The sequence below is a fragment of the Pinus tabuliformis genome, chromosome 9, assembly GCF_031772625.1.
Source record: "Pinus tabuliformis cultivar Carrire ecotype Pingquan chromosome 9, CPIR1, whole genome shotgun sequence".
NCBI classification, from domain to species: domain Eukaryota; kingdom Viridiplantae; phylum Streptophyta; class Pinopsida; order Pinales; family Pinaceae; genus Pinus; species Pinus tabuliformis.
Genome location: NC_142307.1, coordinates 318,575,772 through 318,602,710, shown reverse-complemented (window position 1 = coordinate 318,602,710; position 26,939 = coordinate 318,575,772). Strand labels below are relative to the sequence as shown.

The 26,939-nt window shown below is 39.1% G+C and overlaps 1 pseudogene; it reads right to left on the bottom strand.

Annotated features, from left to right (window-relative positions):
• Positions 1 to 228: 228 nt before the first annotated feature.
• The window catches only part of LOC149148502 (floricaula/leafy-like protein FL1 pseudogene), a 28,034-nt pseudogene continuing 1,323 nt past the window's right edge, over positions 229 to 26,939 (bottom strand).

Genomic DNA, 26,939 nt, shown 5'->3' with positions numbered 1-26,939 from the left:
GCTCCTCATTAATCAGACAGCTACTGGCAATATCGGAGGGCCTTATTTGCTGAACGTTAAGCTTCGGGGAACGACAGTTTTGGCAAGGACTGCTTGGACACGCATCAACAGGTGAGTGTGATTGGAGCCCTCAGAGGAAAAACCATCTCTACGTGAAAAGCGGTGCGATGAACACCGACGGTTTTCAGGAAAGTACGCGGTCGTTGTTCGGTAGTTGAAATTAATATTTCAACACTCCCCTTTAATATCAATTGTTGGGTTATCAGTCATACCCAGACATTTTCTAAAAAGATCAACGCTTTTCTGCCTATTCATATAAGCTTTCCTTTCATCGCTTTTACTACTGTGCTCAGGCACTCTAATCAATCCCGAGCCACAAAACTGTGCCTGGTTACTGTTCTGGAGAATAAGAGTACTGTCTTTACACCTGGCTATATCCATTGGGGCATGATCTGCACTTGTTCTTTCTGAGAAAATCAGTGGGTCATTTGCTCTCAGTTTCTTAGATGTTCCTTTAGATGCCATAGCAGCTGCAAAAGTATTCTGATCATCATGTAATGTCCTCTTTCTCTTTGCCTCACACAAGGTTTCCAACCTTTGCGTCTTCAATCTATCCTGCAACCTTTTCTTCTTTGTTCTTATGGCAGATTTAATTCCATATCTCTCCTCTATAAGAAGATCTTCATCAAAGAATGACTGTTAATTTAGTTCAGCAATAATGATCAAGAATTACAGGCTCCCCCTAACTGTATGCATCGTCTCCTTTTGGCAGAGTCTTCTCAAAAGAAACCTAGATTGGCTGGAGAGCTTAAGGGACTTTTGGACTATATTTCCTTCCTTCTCCATACTTGTGTAACTTTCTTCTTTTGCATGGTTCTAGCTTGTGTAAGAGCCCATGTTAAGTTACAATTATGTGCCATATGACCAATGTTATGACAATTGAAGCATTTTACATTGTTCATGAATACGATTTCATGATTCTTCTTGTAAAATTTTTTCTTGGAGGTTGTCGGAGACCATAACATCTATCTCTATGAAATGCTCTACAGTGTTTTGCCATATGACCAAAGTTTGAACAAGAATAATAATAACTAAAAAATGAACTTTGGTACCTGGGAGATGGAGGTTTCCTTGATGTACTTCTGAAGCCTTTCTGCCTTGAGATCCTTTGATGATAACCATTGCCTCTTGCCTCTTTGACATCATCTACATTTCTTTTTGGAGCTGGTTTTCTACTTGGAGCAAGATTTCTTCTTGGAATAGGATTTCTTCTATTGTAGCCTTGATTTTTCTCCTTGCCTTTGCTGGAACTAGGAGCATCACAATTTCTTTCTGGCTTCTTCACATCTCTTTTGCTTAAAGCATTTTCATTCTTGTTTGAGGGTTCACCTGCATACCCTAGTCCTGATTTATCAGATGGACATCTGTGATAACTGAGCATGTCATCTAAGGCTTCAGATCTCTTCATGATTTTGTTCATCCCTTCAACCTTTTTTCCGAGGAGGACAATCTCTTTTTCCAATCTTTCACACTCATTATTCTTCTTTGCAAGTTGTTCCTCAGTTTCTTCCTTGCTACGAGTAGCTTCAACGGCTACTATTTTAAGGGAGATGATATCTAACTTCATTTTGAAGATTTCTTCATTCTTTGCTTCACTGCTCTCCATTCTCTTCTCAGCTTCTTGTGCCTGTTTCTTGGCTTCTTTTAATTGAGACTTAAGGGAGGAGACCTCTACCTTGTACTGACCAATCTCTTCTTCAAGTTTGTTCACACTCTTGTGCCTTTATTCAAGTTGACTTGACAAGGTATTTTCCTGCTTCTTTACTTTATTCAATTGATTTGTCATGGATATGAATTTTTCATGATGCTTCCTTTTGCTTTGATGAAATTCCTTCTTAAGTTTAGCAAGCTCTTCATCCCTTTCTTGTACTTGAAGCTTGATGAGATCAACTTTCTTCCTTCTTTGATCTTGGTTACCAACTGGAGCTTTCTTCTTAAGTGCCTCATTTTCCTTTTTCAAATTGTTAATCTCTTCCATGGCAGTCATAAGTTGAGCAAGGAGTTCTTCTACAAAGTCCTTTTCATTCTTTTTATCTCCTAGGTCTGCTTCAACCTTGATGTCATCATTCTCATTTTCAACTCCTATGATGGGTTCATGATCTCCCTTTTGATTGATGGTCATCGTGAGTGTTGCTTTTGAGTGAAGGTTATGAAGTTTGTCCCATATATCCTTTGTTGATGAATGTTTTCCTAGATTCTTCTTTGCAGAATCAGGTAGCCCATTCAAGATTGTCTTTGTTGCTTTTGCAATGTACTCATTGGATTCTCTATCCATCCTGCTATCATCAATCACTGATTCCCAAATTTCAATCCCTTGAGACTGTAAGAAAGTCCTCATTTTTGCTTCCCATATATTAAAGTTCCCATTGAGCATTGGAACCTCAAATAGAATGCTTTCAAATTGATTGTCTTCTATTTTAGTTGTAGAGGGAGACACATCCTTAGGAGGATTGCAGACTTTCTTCTTTGACCTTGCCATTCCTAACTATGCTTCAAAATACAGTCAAGTATTTAAATAACTAGCTTGAGAAATACGTTTGAATCTTCCTTGACTGAGTCTTCACTCTGTTGGAGAAGCTGCTGCAACAAAAGGAACCTTCCTTCAGCTTCTTTGACACCTTCAAAGAGCCTGAACCTCGCTCTGATACCACTGTTGGGAATTTTCTGCTAAATTCCAAAATAAAATTAACTGAACAGAACAGAGACTGATTCTCTATTTTTAACACACAGGACCTTAGCACAGGGAAGCCAAAAAAAATTGTTTTGCTGAGGACAGAGTTTCAGCAACACAAAAAAAAAAATCTATTCATTAACAGGAAACCAACTATTACATAAATCATCTTCCTCACACTGAGGGATTTCACAACTGTTGTTACAAAAACATCTTCCTCTAACAGAGGGATTTCACAACTAGGGAACGCTTCAGTTCCATACAAAAATTACTCTGTCTCTGCTACAAATATTTTACACACTGCTGTGTAAAAAAAAATTCTTCAATACATATGCCCTGCTGCATATTCCATTACAAAAAAAACATTCAAGCTGCTTACATTCGCACTGTTGTGCTTCTCCTTCTTGCTATCGCGCTGCTGCGCCTCACTCACATTTCAACAATAGACAATAATGAACACATGCATACATAAAATGCATTAAGCAGGAAAAACACTAAACATCACTACATTATATTGTCACACAATAGCCTATCTAAAAGCCACCACGGAGATGGAGCATTGTATTTGCACTGTTGTGCATTACACCAAAAGGAACTCTGTCTTTGTTTCCTTTCATACGCACTGCTGTGTCTCCCCTTTGTTTTCACAACAAAAACAAAACATACACGCTGTTGCATGTATTATATTACATTCATGTTCAACCAAAAATGACCTTTGCGCTGCTGCGCATTCCCTTTTGTTTTCTCACCAACGAACAACCCAAAAAAAATCATTTACGCTGCTGCGTATCTTCACCTTACATTACATTTCACTTGCTTCATGCTGCTGCGTTGCATACATTGCATTGCATAATCAAAAGAAATTATATTTCACTCGCGCTGCTGCGCATACCATTTCCTTTCTGTTTCAATGAACAACAACACCAAATACAATAGCACTGTTGTGCCTAAAAATTTCTCCTTGGCGCTGCTGCGTCTACCCTCTTTCACTTCGCACTGCTGTGCGTTTCTTTACACACACAATGAACAACAAACATTACATATTCAACAACTAAACAAAAAACATGACCATACGTTCACTTGTGCCCATACTCCCATAAAACAATAAAATTAAACTTTTACCAACATTCTACGAATGCAGTAAATTCCATTAAATTACTTTACTGACAATCTGGCAGTCAAACCAAAAATTTTACTTCACGTTAATTTATTTCTGGAACGATGGTACTTCAGCATGGCGGTAAATTAATTTCTCATACGGCCTGGAGGTCCTCCCGATAATCAACAAAAAATATGTGCCCCGCTGCCATAGTCGTAGATCTGCTCCTCATTAATCGGACGACTGCTGGCAATATCGGGCGGCCTTATTTGCTGAACGTTAAGCTCCGGGGAACGGCGGTTTTGGCAAGGACTGCTGTGGACACGCGTCAACAGGTGAGTGTGATCAGAGCCCTCGGAGGAAAAACCATCTTTGCGTGAAAAGCGGTGCGATGAACACCGGCGGTTTCCTGGAAAGTACGCGGTCGTTGTTCGGCAGTTGAAATTAATATTTCAACAAGTTTTTCTGTTTTCTATTTTGCTATTAGTATGTTGATCAATCATCAAAGGTCTTTTTTTTTCTGTTTAATAACTTTTCAGACTCGACCAAGTCTTTTATTACCTCCATCCTCTCTTTCGAGATGGTATCCGTTGAATATGGATTCTATCATCTAAAGCCCACTTTCTATTCATTGGAGGATTGATCTTGGCCGATTAAAAGCAAATTAGCAGTTGGTGTAATAGGTCGCACGATGACCCTAGTCAAAGTGGTCCGGGAGAGCATTCCTATATGTTGGCTTTCACTATCTAAAATTGCAAAATGCACCATTTAGAAAATTATTTAGTGTCTGTTTAATCTCCAGGTAAGAAACAACGGGTTCGAATGCATTTGGCTAAATGGGATCTACTTTCTCAGCGCAAAAATTGTGGCAGATGGGGACTCAAAAATTTACATTTGCTTGGAATTGTTTTCACCATGATGAGATTCTAGATGACCATTAGAGGCTCAAGCATTTGGTGTCACATCATTGTGGATAAGTATCGAAATAACAAGCCATGCTTGAAGTGGTTGTCGTCTCTCAATCAAAGGAAATATATTGTTGGTTCGAATATCTAGAAAGGCTTGGTGGAGGCCTTTCCCTAGATTCATATATGGATTTCTTGGAGAGTTGGAAATGGGTAGTTGGTCACTCTTGGAAAGGACTTTTTATAGATGGTTCTTTTAAGGATTGTTTATCCCTCATACTAATTGCTTGTATCAATCCATGGGGCATCTCTCAGCTTTGTCATGTCTCCTCGTCCCCCAGTTTGTACCACGCCCTGGAGGCTGGAAACGCTCTTCGACCTTAGAGTTGCAGGAGACTTTGGACTCAGAGTGGGAATCATTCATCAAGAACCTCGAGTCAAATGGTCTATTCTTGAAGGACCAACAAGATTCCTTACTTTGTAGATGGAAGATCCTCATTGACCATATCACTAACAACTGGCCTACCATTCAATCTCAGCCTCTTTCCTGTAGCCTAGGGTGAGTTGGTGGACTAGAAAAATCTCGAAATGGTCAACTATGCGAAAATTGAGATGCTTCATTTGGCTCTCCCTAGAAAATCGTACCTTAACATGGGAAAACATGATTCGAAGGGTCTCAATGGTTCTAATATGTGTTGTTTATTCCATAGAGATGTTGAATCAATTCATCATCTATTTTTCTAGTGTTCATATTCGAGATCACTCCGGGAGGCTTTATTTTCTTTTCTCCAAATACGATATTCTGGTCCCCTCTCCTTCCTAGAGGTAAGTTTGCGATGGTGGGATAGTAAAATGGGCTTGGGCTATCCGGAAGGTTTGTAACTTTCTCATTTTGAAGAGCGATCCGTCAAACTCCCTTTTATTATGTCTCATATTTTAGGATTCTTTATGGATTACTAGAGACCTTTGTATCCTAAGAGAACCCATCCCTTCTATTACATGTCGAGCCCACTCTCTAATAATGTGGATTTCTTTGATGGAGCCTCACGAAACTATTCCTGTGGTGGGGGACCACTTCTGTTGCAATTGAACCAATCGGGGAAACTTTTCTTATCGTATTTAGACTAATTTTTAATTGGGTTCAAACACAAAAGCTAAAATTTGTGCCTATTGGGAACTAATGCATGTTGTTGCCTCCTTAAATATTGTATCTTCACACTTATTCTGTGATTCAAACTCACGGGGGCTTACTGACAAAGCAATATGATATCAAGTGCGTTAACATTGGGGCATAAAAAAATCAAAGAACATAAAACAATATATTGACCTTATAATAAGGGTTTAGAGGGGTTTTGTTTGTTTTATATATATATATATATATATATATATATATATATTAAAAATTGGTCAAGCGGAGGCAAAAACAGGTGAGAGTATCGTGGTCTGTGGGTCGGGGTCTGTGGATCGGGTCCGTGGGAATGACAATGCACACTCTGTTCGATCGGGCACATCTGTTGTTTGACTGGGAACATTTTATGTCGTCTCCTCCCTTGGTGTCTCATATAAGCGCTAAAAGGATAGACTGTGAGTGTCGATTAGTCAAAATGGATTCCTGGCTTGTGACATTTAGTGCACGTATTATAACTCCCTTGTTCTTTGGCTTGGTGCTTGATGGTTGGAATTTGTGTGTTGACTTCGATTCTTGGTATGCACTTTCTTTTGAATAATTTGGATAATGGCCTTCAATGGCATATGTTCCATAAGATATGAAATGTAATAATAATTTTATATTTGATGATTCATGGGCGAGATTGACGGAGAGTCTACTGCAAATTCAAATTTTCAGAGTAATCGTAATGATTTGAACGGAGAGTTACGGAAACGGCACATCGCAGATTCAACGCACGTGTCTTTTGAGTGGATAGAGCTGGTCCTAAAAGTTTTGCGGTCATTCTCCGAGCTTGATCACTTTAACATTCAATTCGAGCACCCAGACCGTGGGACAGAGTCTTTTTTGGGCGAGACATTGGCAACCTCTGTTCGCAGGCCAAAAAGAGGCCAGACCTCTATTCACAATCTTGTAAGGGGATACCTGTGTTCATAGTATATTTCTATTGGGCAAGATTTCAGTTGGTAATCGAATGTGGACGAACATTCCAGCTATTTTTACTGGTTTTCATTTTTGGGCTAAAGAAAATTATTCTTGTCTTATAGATAATGATTCGAGTTTTGTTTTGTTCGGTTGAGTATAACTTTGTTGATGAAAATTCTGGCATATGGTGGAGAAGGCTTTATTTACTCATTTCCTTTGAGAATGACCGGTGAGATTTTATGAATCCATCGATTGGTGTTTCACAAGCAGCAAAACCTCAGCTAGAGTTTGACCTGCCAGAGATCCATGAACCTTCTCTTTAGAGACGAACTACCGCCTAAGAAAGGGTTAAGCACCTCTTCCGTCAAATCCAAAACTTCACCATTGTTGCTAGCTCTAGCCATGGAAAATCCATCTAAGGTAATACAACGACACTCAATTTCTTCCAAAACAACTGTAATATAACAAATACGAGAGAACATTGTCTTGATTGCAACCTCGATTGGAGCAGAGAAAAAACAATTTCAACTCTATCTTGAGGTTTAAGCATAGGTATATCCTATGAATTAATGGCATACTTCTGTCCAGCGGCTAGCAGTTAATTCAATCTTCATATTTTAAATGTGAGACTCACTATTTAACTTGGTGTGTTGATGTCAATGGAATTTATTTTCCTTAGAAAGTAAATATTCTAGAAATATGGAATTTCGATCATATGCCCATGTAGGGAAACTAAATAACGTCACCTTGAATATTGTTTGCATAACTCTCTGTATATATCTAACAAGAAATAATTCTATTACCTTGGATGGAATAAGTACATAAGAACATAATACAATCAATGCAATGGTGGAAGCCAGTTAATCGTATTGATAAAATAATATAGTGTCATTGTTTAGTTTTGTAGTTCACAATATTTAACATTGAACATGTCTCCTTTGTTGCAATGAATATCCACTATAAATTTTCTGGGTTCTTCAATTAAATTTGCAGGCAGATCCGCAGCCAAAGGAATCTGTCACGCCCTCCACTCAGTCTACAATCCCAATTTCTCCTCTTCCTCCTAAAAAGGTAAGCGAGTTGGAGTTGAATGGAGAGCTTTTATTGTCTTATTTTTTCTGTTTTTTATTGTGCTATTGGTATGTTGATCAATCATCAAAAGTCCTTTTTTTCTCTTTAATAACATTTCAGCCTCGACCAAGACTTCTATTGCCTCCATCCTCCCTTTCGAGAGGGTATAACATTTTGTTTGATTGTAATTGAAATCACATTTCAGACTCGACCAACACTTCTATTGCCTCCATTCTCCCTTTTGAGATGGTATAACATTTTTTTTCACTTTTTTTCACTTTGTAATTGAGATCAATGTTTTCTCTACCTAGGGCTCGTCCAAACTTTTGTGAGGAATGTTACACTTCATGTTGGTCTAGACCTACATATTTAAGTTCGGTTATAATGAGCTAGATGTAAATATGTGGTTCCTCCCACTATATGCACATCATTGGATTCAAAGATAAACTATATGCAACCCACTTGTTACATAGTCAACGAATTATATCCATAACACTTGTTTCATAGTTAACAACTGTATGCGTAACTTTTGTTTCAATATTAACGGGACATGTAATTGGTCCCTCTTCATGGTTTGTTACTTTGGCATAATACTATGTTTAACTCTCTCTATGGTTGAAACTCTTACTCTCCACCGCAATTGTTCCACACCCTCAACAATCCTCTAATTGGCTCATTACTACACTCTCAACACTCCTCTAATTGGCTCATTACTGTTAGATAAACTTGACCCTTTGGTGGAGTTGAGGTTATGTCAAAAGTTATGGTTAACAGTTCTGGTTTTGGGCACCTAGTATTGGTGACTCATGGTATTGAGCTCATGGTATTACATGTAGTTAAAACTCTTAAAAGGCTAGTGTATTCTCCATTGTAGGAAGTGATGGTTGAGGGGTGAAAGCTCTCTTAAAAGGCTAGTGTATTCTCCATTGTAGGAAGTGATGGTTGAGGGGTGAAAGCTCAGGTTGTTGGCCGACTTGGCTGTGTTTTAGCCAAGGACAATAATAGATCTATTGTTGGTTGGTTTTTCCCTATTTGGGGTTTTCCAGATAATCATGGTGTACATGGTTTGAATGTGTATTTCTTGATTGTTATATTTATTTCTCTTAAACCCTAACAAGTGGTATCAGAACTCTAGTTGGGAAGTGGTGGGGCTGGTTGAAGCAATAGCTGGTTGCACAAACCAGCAATGTTCTTTGAGTGAAGGTTCGATGAGGAGCAAGAAGAAAATGAAGTCTCGAGCCTTTGCGGAGCCCTGAGAATATTTTGAAAGTTTAAATCAGAGCCAGTGAATCGAGTCTCGAGTCCAGAAGTGCTATCGAGAGGCTGCATGAAAGGGAGGACGTCAAGAAAACTGTGCCAAACCCTGTATTCTCAGCGTTAAGGCTGCATTCTTTGCGTGAAGGTGTCTCTGCGTGAAGGCAAGCATATCTATGTGCCCAACGAGTTCTACGCTGAGGGAGAGAACTCATTATCTGAGCATGAATCTAGTTGTGTAAAAGAAAATTATAATGTGACAGAGTGAGACAACACGCATAGGTCAGAGCGTGAGAGGCTTGAGGCTTGTCTTCTATGCATGTGAGGAGGAGGCCATCTTTGTCCTTCGGTGTTTGAAGAGGAGTACGCTTCTGCGTGAGGAGGTTATCTATTCTGAGTGAAATGTTGCATTAGTAGAGCATTGTTTTCAAAAAATCAAGAAAGTGTATTTTTTTTTCCCAAAAGAGTTCATGGAAAAAAAATTTCTATTCTAAAATAGTAACAGACATTTTAAATAAAAATTCAGTTACAATAGAAAGGTTAAATAGTGGGATAGGAGTTTTACAGGATGAAATGCATGGTTAAACTTGCAGAAGTTCAAGTTGTGTGTGGGTCAAGAGAGCAACAAAATAAAAAATAAAATGAAAATTTTCATGTAAATGGGTATACCATGTGAGACCTGGTAAGGCATGCGTACCCGAGTAAATCACTAGTAAAGTCTGAATGTCCACTTGAGTGATATGGGGATGCATGTGGTGATATGATGAAGCATGCTGAAGTACAACAGTGTGTGAGATTATCAAATACCCTAACATTGACTGGGTAGGGCCTGGAGGTAAGTAGTGGCTGGCTCACTTGATAGATTTGGCCAAGGAAAACCCAAAGTCAAGTTTAAAGGGGAGATTGTTAGATAAACTTGACCCTATGGTGGAGTTGAGATTATGTCAATAGTTATGGTTAACTGTTGTGGTTTTGGGCACCTATTATTGGTTACTCATAGTATTGAGCTCATGGTATTACATGTAGTTGAAGCTCTTAAAATGCTTGTGTATTCTCCATTGTAGGTCTTAAAATGCTTGTGTATTCTCCATTGTAGGTAGCCATGGTTGAGCAGTGAAAGCTCAAGTTGTTGGCCAGCTTGGCTGTGTTTTAGCCAAGGACAATAATAGATCTATTGTTGGTTGGTTTTTCCCTATTTAGGGTTTTCCAAATAATCATAGTGTATGTGCTTTGAATGTGTATTTCTTGATTGTTATATTTATTTCTCTTAAACCCTAACAATTACGTGGCCATGTGAACTGAGTACCATGTCACATGGCCTTCACCATGTCACATGTACTTCAAGATTGTGGAGACCATGGAACACCAATGGCCCATATCTCTTTTTACTCATTAAGGGCGTAAAACCTTTCTTTCAAACCCTAGTCCTTTTCTTTGCCTGCCCTCCATTCAAACCCTAGTCCTTTTCTTTGCCTGCCCTCCATTCAAACCCTAGTCCTTTGCTATGCAACAATGAATTGTGGCCTCTTCTTCTACCCTCACTACATGCCTTTGCTATCGTTGTTTTCCATTGTAGGGTATCCGTGTTTGAGCCAAGGCTTTGCCACGGCTTGGGATCTGTCTGGCGTTAAGGTGGCTAGACCTACCGTTCTTGTTACGCATTTGATTTAATACCAGTGTCAAATTCCAGTTGGAAAACAATGGATGTCATTCACACCGGTTTTATTCGCCTAGGTAGTTTTCTTCCTCGCTCTTTGTAATTTCATGCTCATAGGTAAACACTTTTGTCTCCAACGTTGTTCTAATTTCCTTTTTTCACAGGAATGGAGGTGACAATTTCCACAGGGTCATCTTGGGGTTCTAACGACCAGTACCTAGTCGCCTTCAGTCCTCCAACCGGTATCTCAGTGAAAATTCCCACCCCTGTAATCATGGCTAGCTTGTTTACCCAATTTGTGAGTTCATTTGCACTAACACAATTGTTTTGGCGGTTCTGATGTGAAGGCTCAACTACAACAATGAGGTCTTTGTTCCGCAACCAATACACAGGTAATACTTCCTGTCCTCATCCTCCAGTGCATTGGGTGTATATTCTCTTTTAATTTCGATTGGAGATGTTTCAATTCAATAATTTTGTTGTTCTCTGTGGTATTGACTATTGCAGGTATGCTTGCGACATTTTTTAGCTGCGTGCTATGGTTTCCATGGCTGGGCGAGCACAAATAAGCTCCTCGTTACTTCCAGATCGGTTTCCTTACATGATTCCTCCCTTCCAGGATAGCCTTACCATGGTTAAGGGGCCGGGAAAAATCAAGGGTTTTCCTAGGCTAGCTTTGCTAGTTTCAAATCTCGAACTACCCAATAAACGTAAATTCATTTATGTTAAAAAAAGTATTCTAGAAAAAGAGGCGGGAGTATCGTGGTCCGTGGATCGGGTCCGTGGGGATGACATTGCACGATCTGTTCGATTGGGCACATCTGTTGTTCGATTGGGAACATGCGTTGTCCTCTTCATGGGCTCCTCCCTTGGTGCCTCATATAAGCGCTAAAAGAATAGACCGGTGAGTGTCGATTAGTGAAAATTGGTGCTTAGCTTGTGACATTTTTAGTGCACATATTATAACTCCCTTGTTCCTTGGCTTGGCACTTGACGTGTTGGACTTTGGTTTGCATAGCTTGGTAGATGACCCGAAGATCGGGCTGTCAGCCTAGTATTTTTATTGTTTGGCGCTTTACGTGTTAGACTTTGTGTGTTGACTTCGATTCTTGGTATGCAGTTTGGTTTGAAGGATTTGGAAAATGGCCTTCAATGGAATATGTTCCATAAGATATGAAAAGTACTATTAATTTTGTGTTTGGTTGTGATTCATGGGCGAGATTGACGTAGAGTCTACTGCAAATTCAAATTTTCAAAGTACTCATAATGGTTCGAATGGACAGTTATCGAAATGGCACATCGCAGATTCAGCGTCCACTTGTATTTTGAGTGGTTAGAGTTGGTCCTAAAATTTTTGTAGTCATTCTCGGAGCTTGATCGCTTTAACATTCAATTTGAGCAACCAGACCACGGGACGGAGTCTTGAATTGGGCGAGACATTGGCAACCTCTGTTCGGAGGAAAAAAACATGCTACATCTATATTCACAATCTTGTAAGGGGATACCTGTGTTCATAGTATATGTCTATTGGGCGAGCTTTCAGTTGGTAATCGAATGTGAAAAAACATTCCAGGTATTTTTACTAGCTTTCATTTTGGGGCTAAAGAAAATTATTCTTGTGCTATTGATAATGATTGGGGTTTTTTTGTTTTCATTTGAGTATAACTTTGTTGATGAGAATTTTGGCATATGGTGGAGAAGGCTTTATTTTCTCATTTCCTTTGTGAATGACCGGTGAGATTTTATGAATGCATCGATTGGTGTTTCACAACCAGCAAAAGCTCAGCTAGAGTTTGACCTGCCCGATTACCGTGAACTCTCTCTTTAGAGATGAACTACCCCCTACGAAAGGGTTAAGCACCTCTTCTGTCAAATCCAAAACTTCACCATTCTTGTTAGTGTTAAATTGTAATTTCAACAGCGCGGTGGTTTTGGAAAACCGCCCGGTCTTCCCCGCACCGCCATTTGCAAATGGCTGTTTCCGTATGAAGGGAGTTGCCGCAATCACACTCCGCCACGCGTCCCCAGTACGAACGACGAAACCGCTTTCCCCGGACGCTAAAGTCCGTTTGTTTTGCCCGAGGTTGGTGTGTGAACCTCGTTGGATCAGCCAAGTGATGAGGGCGCTCGATCTCAGCCGTCAATTTTCCGAAGGTGTTGTCCGCCCACGACACATCAAATTTTGTCGTCTTTCCCGTTGACCGCCGTAGGTGATGAATTTATGGTTTTTAATGCTGTACGTAGATTAGATGGGTGCCTTCAATATCGTTATGGGCATATCTTTAATATAGTTATGGGCATACGCTTTGTATTTTTTTTATATTTTTTTTTATATACACGTTGTCATATGTTAAAAAATATAGTCTACGTGCGAGAGTGTGTGTTGTTGTTCCTTTTGTATTGTGAGTGGTGGCTACGCACGAGAGTGCGATTTTTTTTGTAAATGCACAGCAGTGCGATATAGAAATCAGAATGTAATGTTTTCCTCTTCTCATTGAAGAACAGAGGAACACCATGCTGTTTATGTAATCTCCACAGCAGTGGAAAATCTGTGAGAGCAGCAGAGTTGTTTTTGAGATTCCCTCTTTGCACAAAGGAAGAAATATGTAACAGAGTTTCAGTTTTTTTTAAATTAATAGAAATGCTTTGTGACTGTGTAATGTTGTCTTGTGAGTCATTTTGGTTTTAAAGAGGTTCTCTGCAAAAGATCATGGACAGAGTAAACAGAGCATTGGCTCTGTGGTGAATTTTATTTGGTTTTGGTATTTTCTCCATTTAAAAATATCCAACAGTGGTATCAGAGCAGGCTCAGGCTCTTTAAAGAAGTTAAAGAAGCTGAAGGGAGAAGGTTGTTGTTGCAGCAAAACTTCTCAGGCAGACAGAAGACTCAAACAGCGAAGGATTCAGGTATTTCCCAAAAGCATTTTTCTTGTTATTGCTGAAGACAGTCAGTGGTTTTTTTTTTTTTTTTTTAAATCACAGTCAAGGATTTAAAACCATAGTTCAAGATGCAAGGAATGGCAAGCACAAGCATGGGTATGTTCAACACCCAGCTCCCACACTTTAATGGGAGGAACTATGACTACTGGTCTATAACCATGAGAGCTTTGTTCATCTCTCAAGATATATGGGAACTAGTAAAATATGGGTTTGAGGAACCAGCAGATGAAACAACATTTAATAACCTAACTCAGGGAGAGAAGGACCTATTGAAGCTCAATAGGAAGAAGGATGCAAAGGCCATTGTCTTATTGTATCAAGCAGTGGACCAGAGTATATTCCCAAGGATAGCAGCAGCTACAACATCACACAATGCATGGAAAACCCTAAAAACTACCTATCAAGGCATGGAGAGAGTGAAGACAGCAAAATTGCAAATGCTGAGAAAGGATTTTGAAAACTTGAACATGAAGGAGTCAGATAACATTGACTCATTCTTCACTCCTGTGATTGGTGTAATCACACAAATGAGAACTCATGGAGAAACAATTGAAGATAGAAGAATAGTGGAGAAAATATTGAGGGTCTTACCCTCAAGGTTCGATGCCATAGTCACCACCATTGAAGAGACAAAGGATCTCTCAAACTATTCAGTTGATGAGCTACATGCATCACTAATAACTCATGAGCAGAGGTTGAGTAGGAATGAAAACTCATCCCTTGAACAAGCCTTCAAGACCCAGATGTCCTTTGGAAGAGGAAGGGGTCAAGGAAGAGGAAACCAAAGAGGAAGAGGCAGAAGCCAGAACAGAGGTGGAAGGAACAACCCATCAAATGCACAAGGAAGAGGCAGCAATCCCAATCAGAACCAAGGTCAAGGCAGCAGCCAACAAAGAGATCAGTATCAGGCTCAAGGACAAAGGTATGATAAATCTAATGTTCAATGCTATTATTGCAAAAAGTATGGACATTATGCTAGTGATTGTAGAAAGAAACAGCGTGATATGAATAGCAGACAAAATGCAAATGTTACAAGAGAAAATAGCAGTCAAGAAAATGTCTTGTTAGCTTGTAACATGGCTGAAACACATAGTGAGGACATATGGTTTTTAGACTCAGGTTGCAACAACCATATGACAGGGAATATAGCCCTCTTTTCAGCCTTAAATCAGAATTTGAAATCAGAGATCACAGTAGGAACTGATAGTAAAGTGTCTGTTATGGGAAAAGGGGAGGTAAAAATATTTACAAAGCAAGGAGAAAGGAAAACCATAGCAGATGTCTACTATGTCCCCGGAATGAGATGTAACCTATTGAGTGTTGGACAGCTTATCCAAAAGGGTTACAATTTTTACTTTGTAAATGATGTGTGCACCATCAAGGATATACCACCCAGCAAAAGATGCATTGCTGAAGTGAAGATGACAAGGAACACGATGTTCCCTCTCCGGATCAGGGTAGACATGAAGAACAAAAGGGAAATGGCAGCAGTCACCCAAGAGGCCTTCCAAAGTGTGCCAAAGGATGAGAACTGGTTATGGCACTTGAGATTCGGGCATCTAAATTTTGGAGGTCTAAACTTATTGCGCAGAAAAGGAATGGTAAGAGGATTACCATTGATAGAGAAGCCGGACAACCTTTGTGAAGGTTGTATATTGGGCAAACAACATAGAGAAAGTTTTCCATCAGGGAAAAGTATAAGGGCAAAGGCACCCTTAGAGATTATCCACTCAGATTTGTGTGGACCAATGCAAGCTCCATCATTAGCTGGCAGCCTATATCTCTTGATATTCATTGATGATTTTACAAGAAAGACTTGGATATATTTCCTCAAGAACAAAAGTGAAGTGTTTGAGAAATTCCAAAATTACAAAGCACTTGTGGAGAACCAAAGCGGGCTGCATATAAAAGTTTTGAGAACTGATAGAGGAGGTGAGTATATCTCCAATGAATTCCTAAAGTTTTGTAGAGAAAATGGAATCCATAAATAGTTCACAACTCGGTACACCCCACAGCAAAATGGAGTTGCTGAAAGGAAGAACAGAACCATCATGGAGATGGCAAGGAGCATGTTGAAGGCAAAGCATTTTCCAAATGAGTATTGGGCTGAAGCTGTACATTGTGCAGTTTATATACTGAACAGGTGTCCTACAAAAGCAGTCATGAACAAAGTGCCAGAAGAGGCATGGAGTGGGAGAAAGCAAGGAGTCACCTACATGAGAGTTTTTGGATGTGTGGCCTATGCACACATTCCGGATCAGCTAAGGAGGAAGTTGGACAGCAAAGGGGAGAAATGCATCTTCATTGGATACATTGATGAATCCAAAGCCTACAGGCTGTACATCCCATCTACCAAGAAGTTCTTTGTTAGCAGGGATGTTCAATTCATTGAAGAGGAAGCTTGGGATGGAAGCATAGAGAAAACAGTGAACATTAAAAACTGTTGGTCTCATGATGAGGATGAAGAGGAGGTGGCTGAAATGAATCCCCAAACAGCAGCACCAACATAAGAACAACAAGGTACACCATTGAGGATCAATGAAAGTGCTTCTCCAAGCACACCACAAGGAGGAAATTCAAGTGCATCTTCAAGCACTTGCACACCAAGTGAACGAGGTAAGAAGTTTAGAAATCTAAGTGACATTTATGATGAAGGAATGAATTCCTTATTTGCCTTGTTTTGTCATGTTGATGATCCTATTCATTTCGAAGATGCTATTAAAAATAAGAAATGGATAGAAGCTATGGATGAGGAGATGAATGCCATAGAGAGAAACAAAACATGGGATTTGGTTGAGTTACCAAAAGGCAAAGAATTCATTGGTGTGAAATGGGTCTATAAGACCAAGAGCAATGCTGAAGGCAAGATTGAAAGGCATAAAGCAAGGCTGGTTGTCAAAGGCTACAAGCAGCAGTATGGGAGAGATTATGAGGAGACTTTCGCCCCGGTTGCAAGAATGGAAACCGTGAGAGCAGTGTTGTCCATAGCAGCACAAAACAAATGGAAAGTCTACCAAATGGATGTGAAATCAGCATTCCTAAATGGAGTGTTAATGGAAGAGGTTTATGTGGAACAGCCTCTCGGATATGAGAAGAAAGGAGAAGAGCACAAAGTGTGCAAATTGAAGAAAGCTCTTTATGGGCTGAAGCAAGCGCCAAGAGCATGGTACAGCCAGATAGATTCATATCTCTTGGAGAATGAATTTGACAAATGTGAAGGAGAACCCACAGTCTACATCAAGGAAAAGGATGGTAAAATTTTAATTGTTGTCTTGTATGTAGATGATGTTATTTTCACTGGAAATGATATTTATCTTATTGAGAATTTTAAATCAGTCATGAAGGATGAATTTGAAATGACTGACATGGGTTTGTTGAGATACTTCTTAGGCATAGAAGTAGATCAAAATGAAAAAGGAATTTTTATATCTCAAGCAAGATATGTAAATCAAGTTTTGGGCAGATTTAAGATGGAAGAATGCAAGGCAGCAATCACTCCCACAGTGATGGGATTACAACTCAGCAGAGAGGACAACAGCAAGGATTTTGATCCTAGCTTGTATAAAAGCATTGTGGGCAGGCTTATGTATTTAACAGCAACTAGGCCTGATTTAATGTATGTTGTTAGTTTAATTTCCAGGTTCATGGAGAGGCCGAAGGAGGCACATTGGCAGGCAGCAAAGAGAATTTTAAGGTATGTCAAAGGTACCAAAATGTTTGGAATTCTATATCATGCCTCAGAACATTCAGATTTGGTTGGGTACACAGATAGCGATTGGGCTGGAAGTGTAGATGATCGGAAGAGCACTTCCGGTTATGTTTTTAATATGGGTTCAGGAGCCATTTCATGGGATTCTAAGAAGCAGTCCATTGTAGCATTATCTACAGCAGAGGCAGAATATGTGGCAGCCACAGCAGCAGCATGTCAGGCAGTATGGATGAGAAGGATGTTGAGAAGCTTAGGCCAAGGGCAGGCAAAAGCGACAGTGGTCTTTTGTGACAATAGCTCTGCTATTGCTTTGTCAAAGAATTCAGTGTTTCATAAGAGAACGAAACACATTGATACAAGGTTTCACTACATCAGAGAATTAGTGAGCAATGGAGAAATCGTCCTAGAACATTGCAGGACCCAGGAACAGGTTGCAGACATCTTGACAAAGCCACTGGTTCAGAAGAGTTTCGAATTTTTGAGAAAATTCTTGGGAATGACCGAACGCGCGGCTGTTAAAATTAAAGGGGAGTGTTAAATTGTAATTTCAACAGCGCGGTGGTTTTGGAAAACCGCCCGGTCTTCCCCGCACCGCCATTTGCAAATGGTTGTTTCCGTATGAAGGGAGCCGCTGCAATCACACTCTGCCATGCGTCCCCAGTACGAACGACGAAACCGCTTTCCCCGGACGCTAAAGTCTGTTTGTTTTTCCCGAGGTTGGTGTGCGAACCTCGTTGGATCAGCCAAGTGATCAGGGCGCTCGATCTCAGCCGTCAATTTTCCGAAGGTGCTGTCCGCCCACGACACATCAAATTTTGTCGTCTTTCCCGTTGACCGCTGTAGGTGATGAATTTATGGTTTTTAATGCTGTACGTAGATTAGATGGATGCCTTCAATATCGTTATGGGCATATCTTTAATATAGTTATGGGCATACGCTTTGTATTTTTTTTAAATTTTTTTTAATATACACGTTGTCATATGTTAAAAAATATAGTCTACGTGCGAGAGTGTGTGTTGTTGTTCCTTTTGTATTGTGAGTGGTGGCTACGCACGGGAGTGCGATTTCTTTTGTAAATGCACAACAGTGCGATATAGAAATCAGAATGTAATGTTTTCCTCTTCTCATTGAAGAACAGAGGAACACCATGCTGTTTATGTAATCTCCACAGCAGTGGAAAATCTGTGAGAGCAGCAGAGTTGTTTTTGAGATTCCCTCTTTGCACAGAGGAAGAAATATGTAACAGAGTTTCAGTTTTTTTTAAATTAATAGAAACGCTTTGTGACTGTGTAATGCTGTCTTGTGAGTCATTTTAGTTTTAAAGAGGTTCTCTGCAAAATATCCTGGACAAAATAAACAGAGCATTGGCTCTGTGGTGAATTTTATTTGGTTTTGGTATTTTCTCCATTTCAAAATATCCAACAGTTAGATCTATCCATGGAAAATACAGCAACACTCAATTTCTTCCAAAACAACTGTAATATAACAAATACAAGAGAAGATTGTCTTGATTGCAACCTCGATAGGAGAAGAGAAAAAACAAGTTCAACTCTATCTTGAGGTTTAATCATAGTTATATCCTAAAAATTAATGGCATACTTTTGTCCAGTATCTGGCAGTTAATTCAATCTTCCTATTTTGAATGCGAGACTCATTGTTTAACTGGGCGTGTTGATGTCAACGGAATTTATTTTCCTTACAATGTAAATATTCTAGAAATATGGAATTTTGATCCTATGCCCACGTAGGGAAACTGAATAACGTAACCTTGAATACTGTTTGTATAACTCTTCGTATATATCCAACAAGCAAGAAGTCTATTAACTTAGATGGAATAAGTACATAAGAACATAATACAATCAATGCAATAGTGGAAGCCAGTTAATCATATTGATAAAAGAGTATAGTGTCATTGTTTAGTTTTGAAATTCACAATATTTAACATTGAACATGTCTCTTTTGTTGCAATGGAAATGGGTCTTCGGATATGATGTGGCATTTTGATGATAATATTCCAGCTCGAGCATTTGACAACATCCAGGTTATCTGACGTGATTTTTAAAAACAAATGGAGAGAAATGATGTGGTATAATTTTCTTCCATATTTCCATTTAATTTTCTACCTTAATTTGTAATTTTTCTTTTTCTTTTGCAATTTGTGAAATTTACAAAGATCATGTGAAAAAATGTTCCTCGATCTAGGAAGGACGCTGAGTTTTCCCTTGCGACACTCATGGAAATACCATCTAAGTACAAGGCCACACTGGAACTTCAAATACTAGTGTAGCTTGAATTTTCTTGGTATTATCTTCTCCATCTAGATTATAATAGTGAGACTTTTTTAGATAAAATATGTCGTCAATTTTTAGACCAAATTTCAATAATGTGATTAAATCTGAAAGGAAATCTTATTATTAATTTTTATCTTATCGACTATAGTGTCATTGTTTAGTTTTGTAGTTCACAATATTTAACATTGAACATGTCTCCTTTGTTGCAATGAATATCCACTATAAATTTTCTGGGTTCTTCAATTAAATTTGCAGGCAGATCCGCAGCTAAAGGAATCTTTCATGCCCTCCACTCAGTCTACAATCCCAATTTCTCCTCTTCCTCCTAAAAAGGTAAGCGAGTTGGAGTTGAATGGAGGACTTTTATTGTCTTATTTTTTCTGTTTTTTATTGTGTTATTGGTATGTTGATCAATCATCAAAAGTCCTTTTTTTCTCGTTAATAACATTTCAGACTCGACCAAGACTTCTATTGCCTCTATCCTCCCTTTCGAGAGGGTATAACATTTTGTTTGATTGTAATTGAAATCACATTTCAGACTCGACCAACACTTCTATTGCCTCCATTCTCCCTTTTGAGATGGTATAACATTTTTTTTCACTTTGTAATTGAGATCAATGTTTTCTCTACCTAGCGCTCGTCCAAACTTTCGTGAGGAATGTTACACTTCATGTTGGTCTAGACCTACATATTTAAGTTCGGTTATAATGAGCTAGATGTAAATATGTGGTTCCTCCCACTATATGCACATCATTGGATTCAAAGATAAACTATATGCAACCCACTTGTTACATAGTCAACAAATTATATCCATAACACTTGTTTCATAGTTAACAACTTTATGCGTAACTTTTGTTTCAATATTAACGGCACATGTAATTGGTCCCTCTTCATGGTTTGTTACTTCGGCATAAGACTATGTTTAACTCTCTCTATGGTTGAAACTCTTACTCTCCACCGCAATTGTTCCACACCCTCAACACTCTTTTAATTGGCTCATTACTGTTAGATAAACTTGTCCCTATGGTGGAGTTGAGGTTATGTCAACAGTTATGGTTAACAGTTGTGGTTTTGGGCACCTAGTATTGGTGACTCATGGTATTGAGCTCATGGTATTACATGTAGTTGAAACTCTTAAAAGGCTTGTGTATTCTCCATTGTAGGCAGTGATGGTTGAGCGGTGAAAGCTCAGGTTGTTGGCCGGCTTGGCTGTGTTTTAGCCAAGGACAATAATAGATCTATTGTTGGTAGGTTTTTCCCTATTTGGGGTTTTCCAGATAATCATGGTGTACATGGTTTGAATGTGTATTTCTTGATTGTTATATTTATTTCTCTTAAACCCTAACAAGTGGTATTAGAACTCTAGTTGGCAAGGGCCTTGGATAGTTGTTCGAAATGTTCCCATCGACGAAGTGGTGGCGCTGGTTGAAGCAATAGCTGGTTGCACAAACCAGCAATGTTCGTTGAGTGATGGTTCGATGAGGAGCAAGAAGAAAATGAAGTCTCGAGCCTTTGCCAAGCCCTGATAATATTTTTTGGAAATCTAAATTAAATTTTGAAAGTTTAAATTAGAGCGAGTGAATTGAGTCTGAGTCTGGAGTCCAGAAGTGCTATCGAGAGGCTGCATGAAAGGGAGGACGTCAAGAAAATTGTGCCAAACCCTGTATTCTCAGTGTGAAGGCTGCATTCTTTGCGTGAAGGTGTCTCTGCGTGAAGACAAGAAGATCTATGTGCCCAGCCAGTTCTACGTTGCCAGATCTGCGTGAGGGAGAGAACTCATTATCTGAGCATGAGCCTGGTTGTGTAAAAGAAAATTATAATGTGACAGAGTGAGACAGCACGCAGAGGTCAGAGCGTGAGAGGCTTGAGGCTTGTCTTCTATGCATGTGAGGAGGACGCCATCTGTGTCCTTCGGCGTTTGAAGAGGAGTACGCTTCTGCGTGAGGACGTTATTTGTTCTGCGTGAAATGTTGCATTAGTAGAGCATTGTTTTCAAAAAATCAAGAAAGTGTATTTTTTTTTTCCCAAAATAGTTCATGGAAGGGCTTTTATGGTTAAAGAAAAAATTTCTATTCTAAAATAGTAACAGGAATTTTAAATAAAAATTCAGTTACAAGAGAAAGTTTAAATAGTGGGATAGGAGTCTTACAGGATGAAATGCATGGTTAAACTTGCAGAAGTTCAAGTTGTGTGTGGGTCAAGAGAGCAACAAAATAAAAAATAAAATGAAAATTTTCATGTAAATGGGTATACCATGTAAGGCATGCGTACCGGAGTAAATCACTAGTAAAGTCTGAATGTCCACTTGGGTGATATGGGGATGCATGTGGTGATATGATGAAGCCTGCTGAACTACGACAGCGTGTGAGATTATCAAATACCCTAACCTTGACTGGGTAGGGCCTGGAGGTAAGTCGTGGCTGGCTCATTTGGTAGATTTGGCTAGATTTGGCCAAGGAAAACCCAAAGTCAAGTTTAAAGCGGCGATTGTTAGATAAACTTGACCCTATGGTGGAGTTGAGGTTATGTCAATAGTTATGGTTAACGGTTGTGGTTTTGGGCACCTATTATTGGTTACTCATGGTATTGAGCTCATGGTATTACATGTAGTTGAAGCCCTTAAAAGGCTTGTGTATTCTCCATTGTAGGTAGCCATGGTTGAGTAGTGAAAGCTCAAGTTTTTGGCCAGCTTGGCTGTGTTTTAGCCAAGGACAATAATAGATCTATTGTTGGTTGGTTTTTCCCTATTTAGGGTTTTCCAAATAATCATAGCGTATGTGGTTTGAATGTGTATTTCTTGATTGTTATATTTATTTCTCTTAAACCCTAACAATTACATGGCCATGTAAACTCAGTACCATGTCACATGGCCTTCACGATAGTCGAGACCATGGAACACCAATGGCCCATATCTCTTTTTACTCATTAAGGGCGTAAAACCTTTCTTTCAAACCCTAGTCCTTTTCTTTGCCTGCCCTCCATTTAAACCCTAGTCCTTTGCTCTGCAACAATGAATTGTGGCCTCTTCTTCTACCCTCACTACATGCCTTTGTTATCGTTGTTTTCCATTGTAGGGTATCTGTGTTTGAGCCAAGGCTTTGCCACGGCTTGGGATCTGTCTGGCGTTAAGGTGGCTAGACCTACCATTCTTGTTACGCATTTGATTTAATAATAGTGTCAAAATTCCAGTTGGAAAACAATGGATGTCATTCACACCGGTTTTATTCACCTAGGTAGTTTTCTTCCTCGCTCTTTGTAATTTCATGCTCATAGGTAAACACTTTTGTCTCCAACGTTGTTCTAATTTCCTTTTTTCACAGGAATGGAGGTGACAATTTCCACAGGGTCATCTTGGGGTTCTAACGACCAGTACCTAGTCGCCTTCAGTCCTCCAACCGGTATCTCAGTGAAAATTCCCACCCTTGTAAGCATGGCTAGCTTGTTTACCCAATTTGTGAGTTCATTTGCACTAACACAATTGTTTTGGCGGTTCTGATGTGAAGGCTCAACTACAACAATGAGGTCTTTTTTCTGCAACCAATACAAAGGTAATACTTCCTTTCCTCATCCTCCAGTGCATTGGGTGTATATTCTCTTTTAATTTCGATTGGAGATGTTTCAATTCAATAATTTTGTTGTTCTTTATGGTATTGACTATTGCAGGTATGCTTGCGACATTTTTTAGCTGCGTGCTATGGTTTCCATGGCTTGGCGAGCACAAATAAGCTCCTCGTTACTTCCAGATCGGTTTAGTTACATGATTCCTCCCTTCAAGGATCGCCTTACCATGGTTGAGGGGCCGGGAAAAATCAAGGGTTTTCCTAGGCTAGCTTTACTAGTTTCAAATCTCGAACTACCAGTTGAACGTAAATTCATTTATGTTAAAAAAATTATTCTAGAAAAATAAGCGGGAGTATCGTGGTCCGTGGATCGGGTCCATGGGGATGACATTCCACGATTTGTTCGATTGGGCACATCTGTTGTTCGATTGGGAACATGCGTTGTCCTCTTCATGGGCTCCTCCCTTGGCGCCTCATATAAGCGCTAAAAGAATAGACCGTGAGTGTCGATTAGTCAAAATTGGTGCTTAGCTTGTGACATTTTTACTGCACATATTATAACTCCCTTGTTTCTTGGCTTGGCACTTGATGTGTTGGATGTTGGGAATTTTTCTGATAAAATCCCAAAAACAAAAAAAAACTAAACACACAGAGGCAATGCTCTGTTTCCTTGCCACAGGATCTTTTGCACACGGAAGTTTAAATTTTTTTTCTTTGAACAGAGTATTACAATTCCACACAAATATTTGTATTCATTAAAAACATTATGCCTGATACAAACTTCATCCTCTTTTCTGAGAGGGATTCACCAAAAAACATTTCAGCAAAATTACTCTGTCTCCTTTATAAAAAAAAATTTACACAGTTGTGTGTAAATTTTTGTTTACATTTACTGCTGTAAAAAAAACTTTTACATATACTACTGTAAAAAATAAAAACTTACAAATCCGTTCTTCACATTGCATAAAACTGCTATGCATTCCAATGCATGAGCTCCACAAAAATTGCCACGCTGTGCATTCTCATTCACATTGCTGTGTGAAAAATCTATACTTCATTTGCAAGTTGCTCCAGTTTCATTTTCTTCGCACTGCTGTGCGATTCTTTCTTTGCATTACAATGCAGATGATTTACATCAAAATCGTTTTCGCACTGTTGTGCGATCCTTACTTACAAAACGAAGTCAACACATGCCAAAAACTTCCACGCTGCTCCCTGTTCTTCTACACTGGCACTGCTGTGAGTTTTTTACAATATATTCACACTACATGGTTAAAACATCACCAAAAACATATCTAAAGCATATGCGTTCCACTTCTTCTTGAATTACAATTGATATCTTCACTTGAGAGCCATTACTCACACATACCTTCACGGCTTCTGCCTTTTAAGCTTAATGCAGCTTCGCCTCTCACTAATGTGCATATAAAAAAACACTCTCAATAAAAATATTTACTGCACATTCCATTTTTTTCACTCAAGGGAAAAAACCCTTTTTTTCATGCGGCTGGTCACAATACATAATAAAAAAATATATGACATTTTTTTTATTTTTAGCCATACTCTCGTGACCAAATACAAAACATTAAAATTAAATCTTCACCAACCATTTACGAACCATAGTAAATTTAATTAAATGTTTTACTGACGCAAACGGCGGTCAACAGGAAGACTTTCACTCCACGCAATATTTATTTGCTGCAGGCCTATACGCAACTTGGATTGATGGATGGCGGGGAACGTTGAACTGAATCGGACGGTTGTGGTGGATATCGGAAGCCTTTACATGACCAACCTTTAAGTTCCGATGGAGCAGTAGTTTTGCAAACATACAGAGGACGCGTGGAGAAATCTTATTGCATCGGGCTTGTGTGTACAGAAACAGTTTCACAGCAAAAGACGGTCCGATGAGTGTCAAGTAGTTTTGCTGAAGTGGTTTTCCTGTTGCCGTCGCAGTTGGAATTAATATTCCAACACTCCCCTTTAATTTCAACTGCTGGGCGTTTAGACATACCCAGACATTTCATCATAAATTCAAACCTCTTCTGATCCAATGGTTTGGTCAGTATATCTGCTACCTGCTCCTTCTGTTCTCTCATGGGAGTTTTAATTTCATATCTCTCCCCTATAAGATGATCCATATGATAGAGTTCTACTAGGGTCTTCATCAAATCTTCAATCTCTTCTTCTGTCATATTGATAAGGGTGTTGGCAGCGAAGCCCATCTCAACCATCTTGGCAAGAGTTACATATCGAACTCTATATTCTTTAAACAGATCTTCAAGAAACTTTAATTCCTTTCTCCCATTCATGGGTTCTGTCCATTTCTTATCTTTAACTCCATCTTTTAAATAAACAGGGTCATCAACGTGACTAGATAAGGCAAACAAAGTATTCATACCTTCATTTGTTGCCTCTTGTTCATTTCTCCTCAAGGGTGTCTCTCGTTGCCCTTGCGTTGGCACTGCTGTTTGGGGATGTACTTCAGTCATCTCCTCATCACCTTCATCACGAGACAAACAATCTTTAACATTTACTGTTTTCTCCAAGCTTTCATCACAAGCTTTCTCCTCAAACTGAGGTTTTACTGTCTTTACTTTCTCCATGCCTTGATAGGCTGTCTTGAGAGTTTCCCATGCTTCTCTGGATGTCTTAGCTTCTGCTATCCTTGGAAACACACTCTCATCGACTGCTCGATACAAGAAGTAGAGGGCCTTAGCATCCTCCTTCTTATAGTTCTTCAACAACTCTTTCTCTACCTGAGTTAAGCTATTAAACTCATCATCATTTGCTGGTTTTTCAAAACCATCCTCAACAAATTCCCATAAATCTTCTGAGAAAAGAAAAGCTTTCATAACTATTGCCCAATAGTCATAGTTCTTTTCATTAAGCTGTGGGAGCTGGGTGTTAAACATACCTATGCTAGTGCTGGTGCTGGCCATTCCTTGCACTTCTTAACTATGCTTGAAATTCTTGACTGTGTTTTTAAAATGACTCACTATTTCTTCAACAGCAACACAGAAAATTAATTTGAGAAATACCTGAATCCTTTTGGCTGAGACTTCTCTCTGCTGGAGAAGCTACTGCAGCAAATAAACTCCTTCCTTCAGCTTCTTTGACGTCTTCAAAGAGCCTGGACTAGCTCTGATACCACTGTTGGGGATTTTTCTGATAAAATCCCAAAAACAAAAAAAAACTAAACACACAGAGGCAATGCTCTGTTTCCTTGCCACAGGATCTTTTGCACACGGAAGTTTAAAAAAAATTTCTTTGAACAGAGTATTACACTTCCACACAAATATTTATATTCATTAAAAACATTATGCCTGATACAAACTTCATCCTCTTTGCTGAGAGGGATTCACCAAAAAACATTTCAGCAAAATTACTCTGTCTCCTTTATAAAAAAAAAATTACACAGTTGTGTGTAAATTTTTGTTTACATTTACTGCTGTAAAAAACTTTTACATATACTACTGTAAAAAATAAAAACTTACAAATCCGTTCTTCACATTGCATAAAACTGCTATGCATTCCAATCCATGAGCTCCACAAAAATTACCACGCTGTGCATTCTCATTCACACTGCTGTGTGAAAAATCTATACTTCATTTGCAAGCTGCTCCAGTT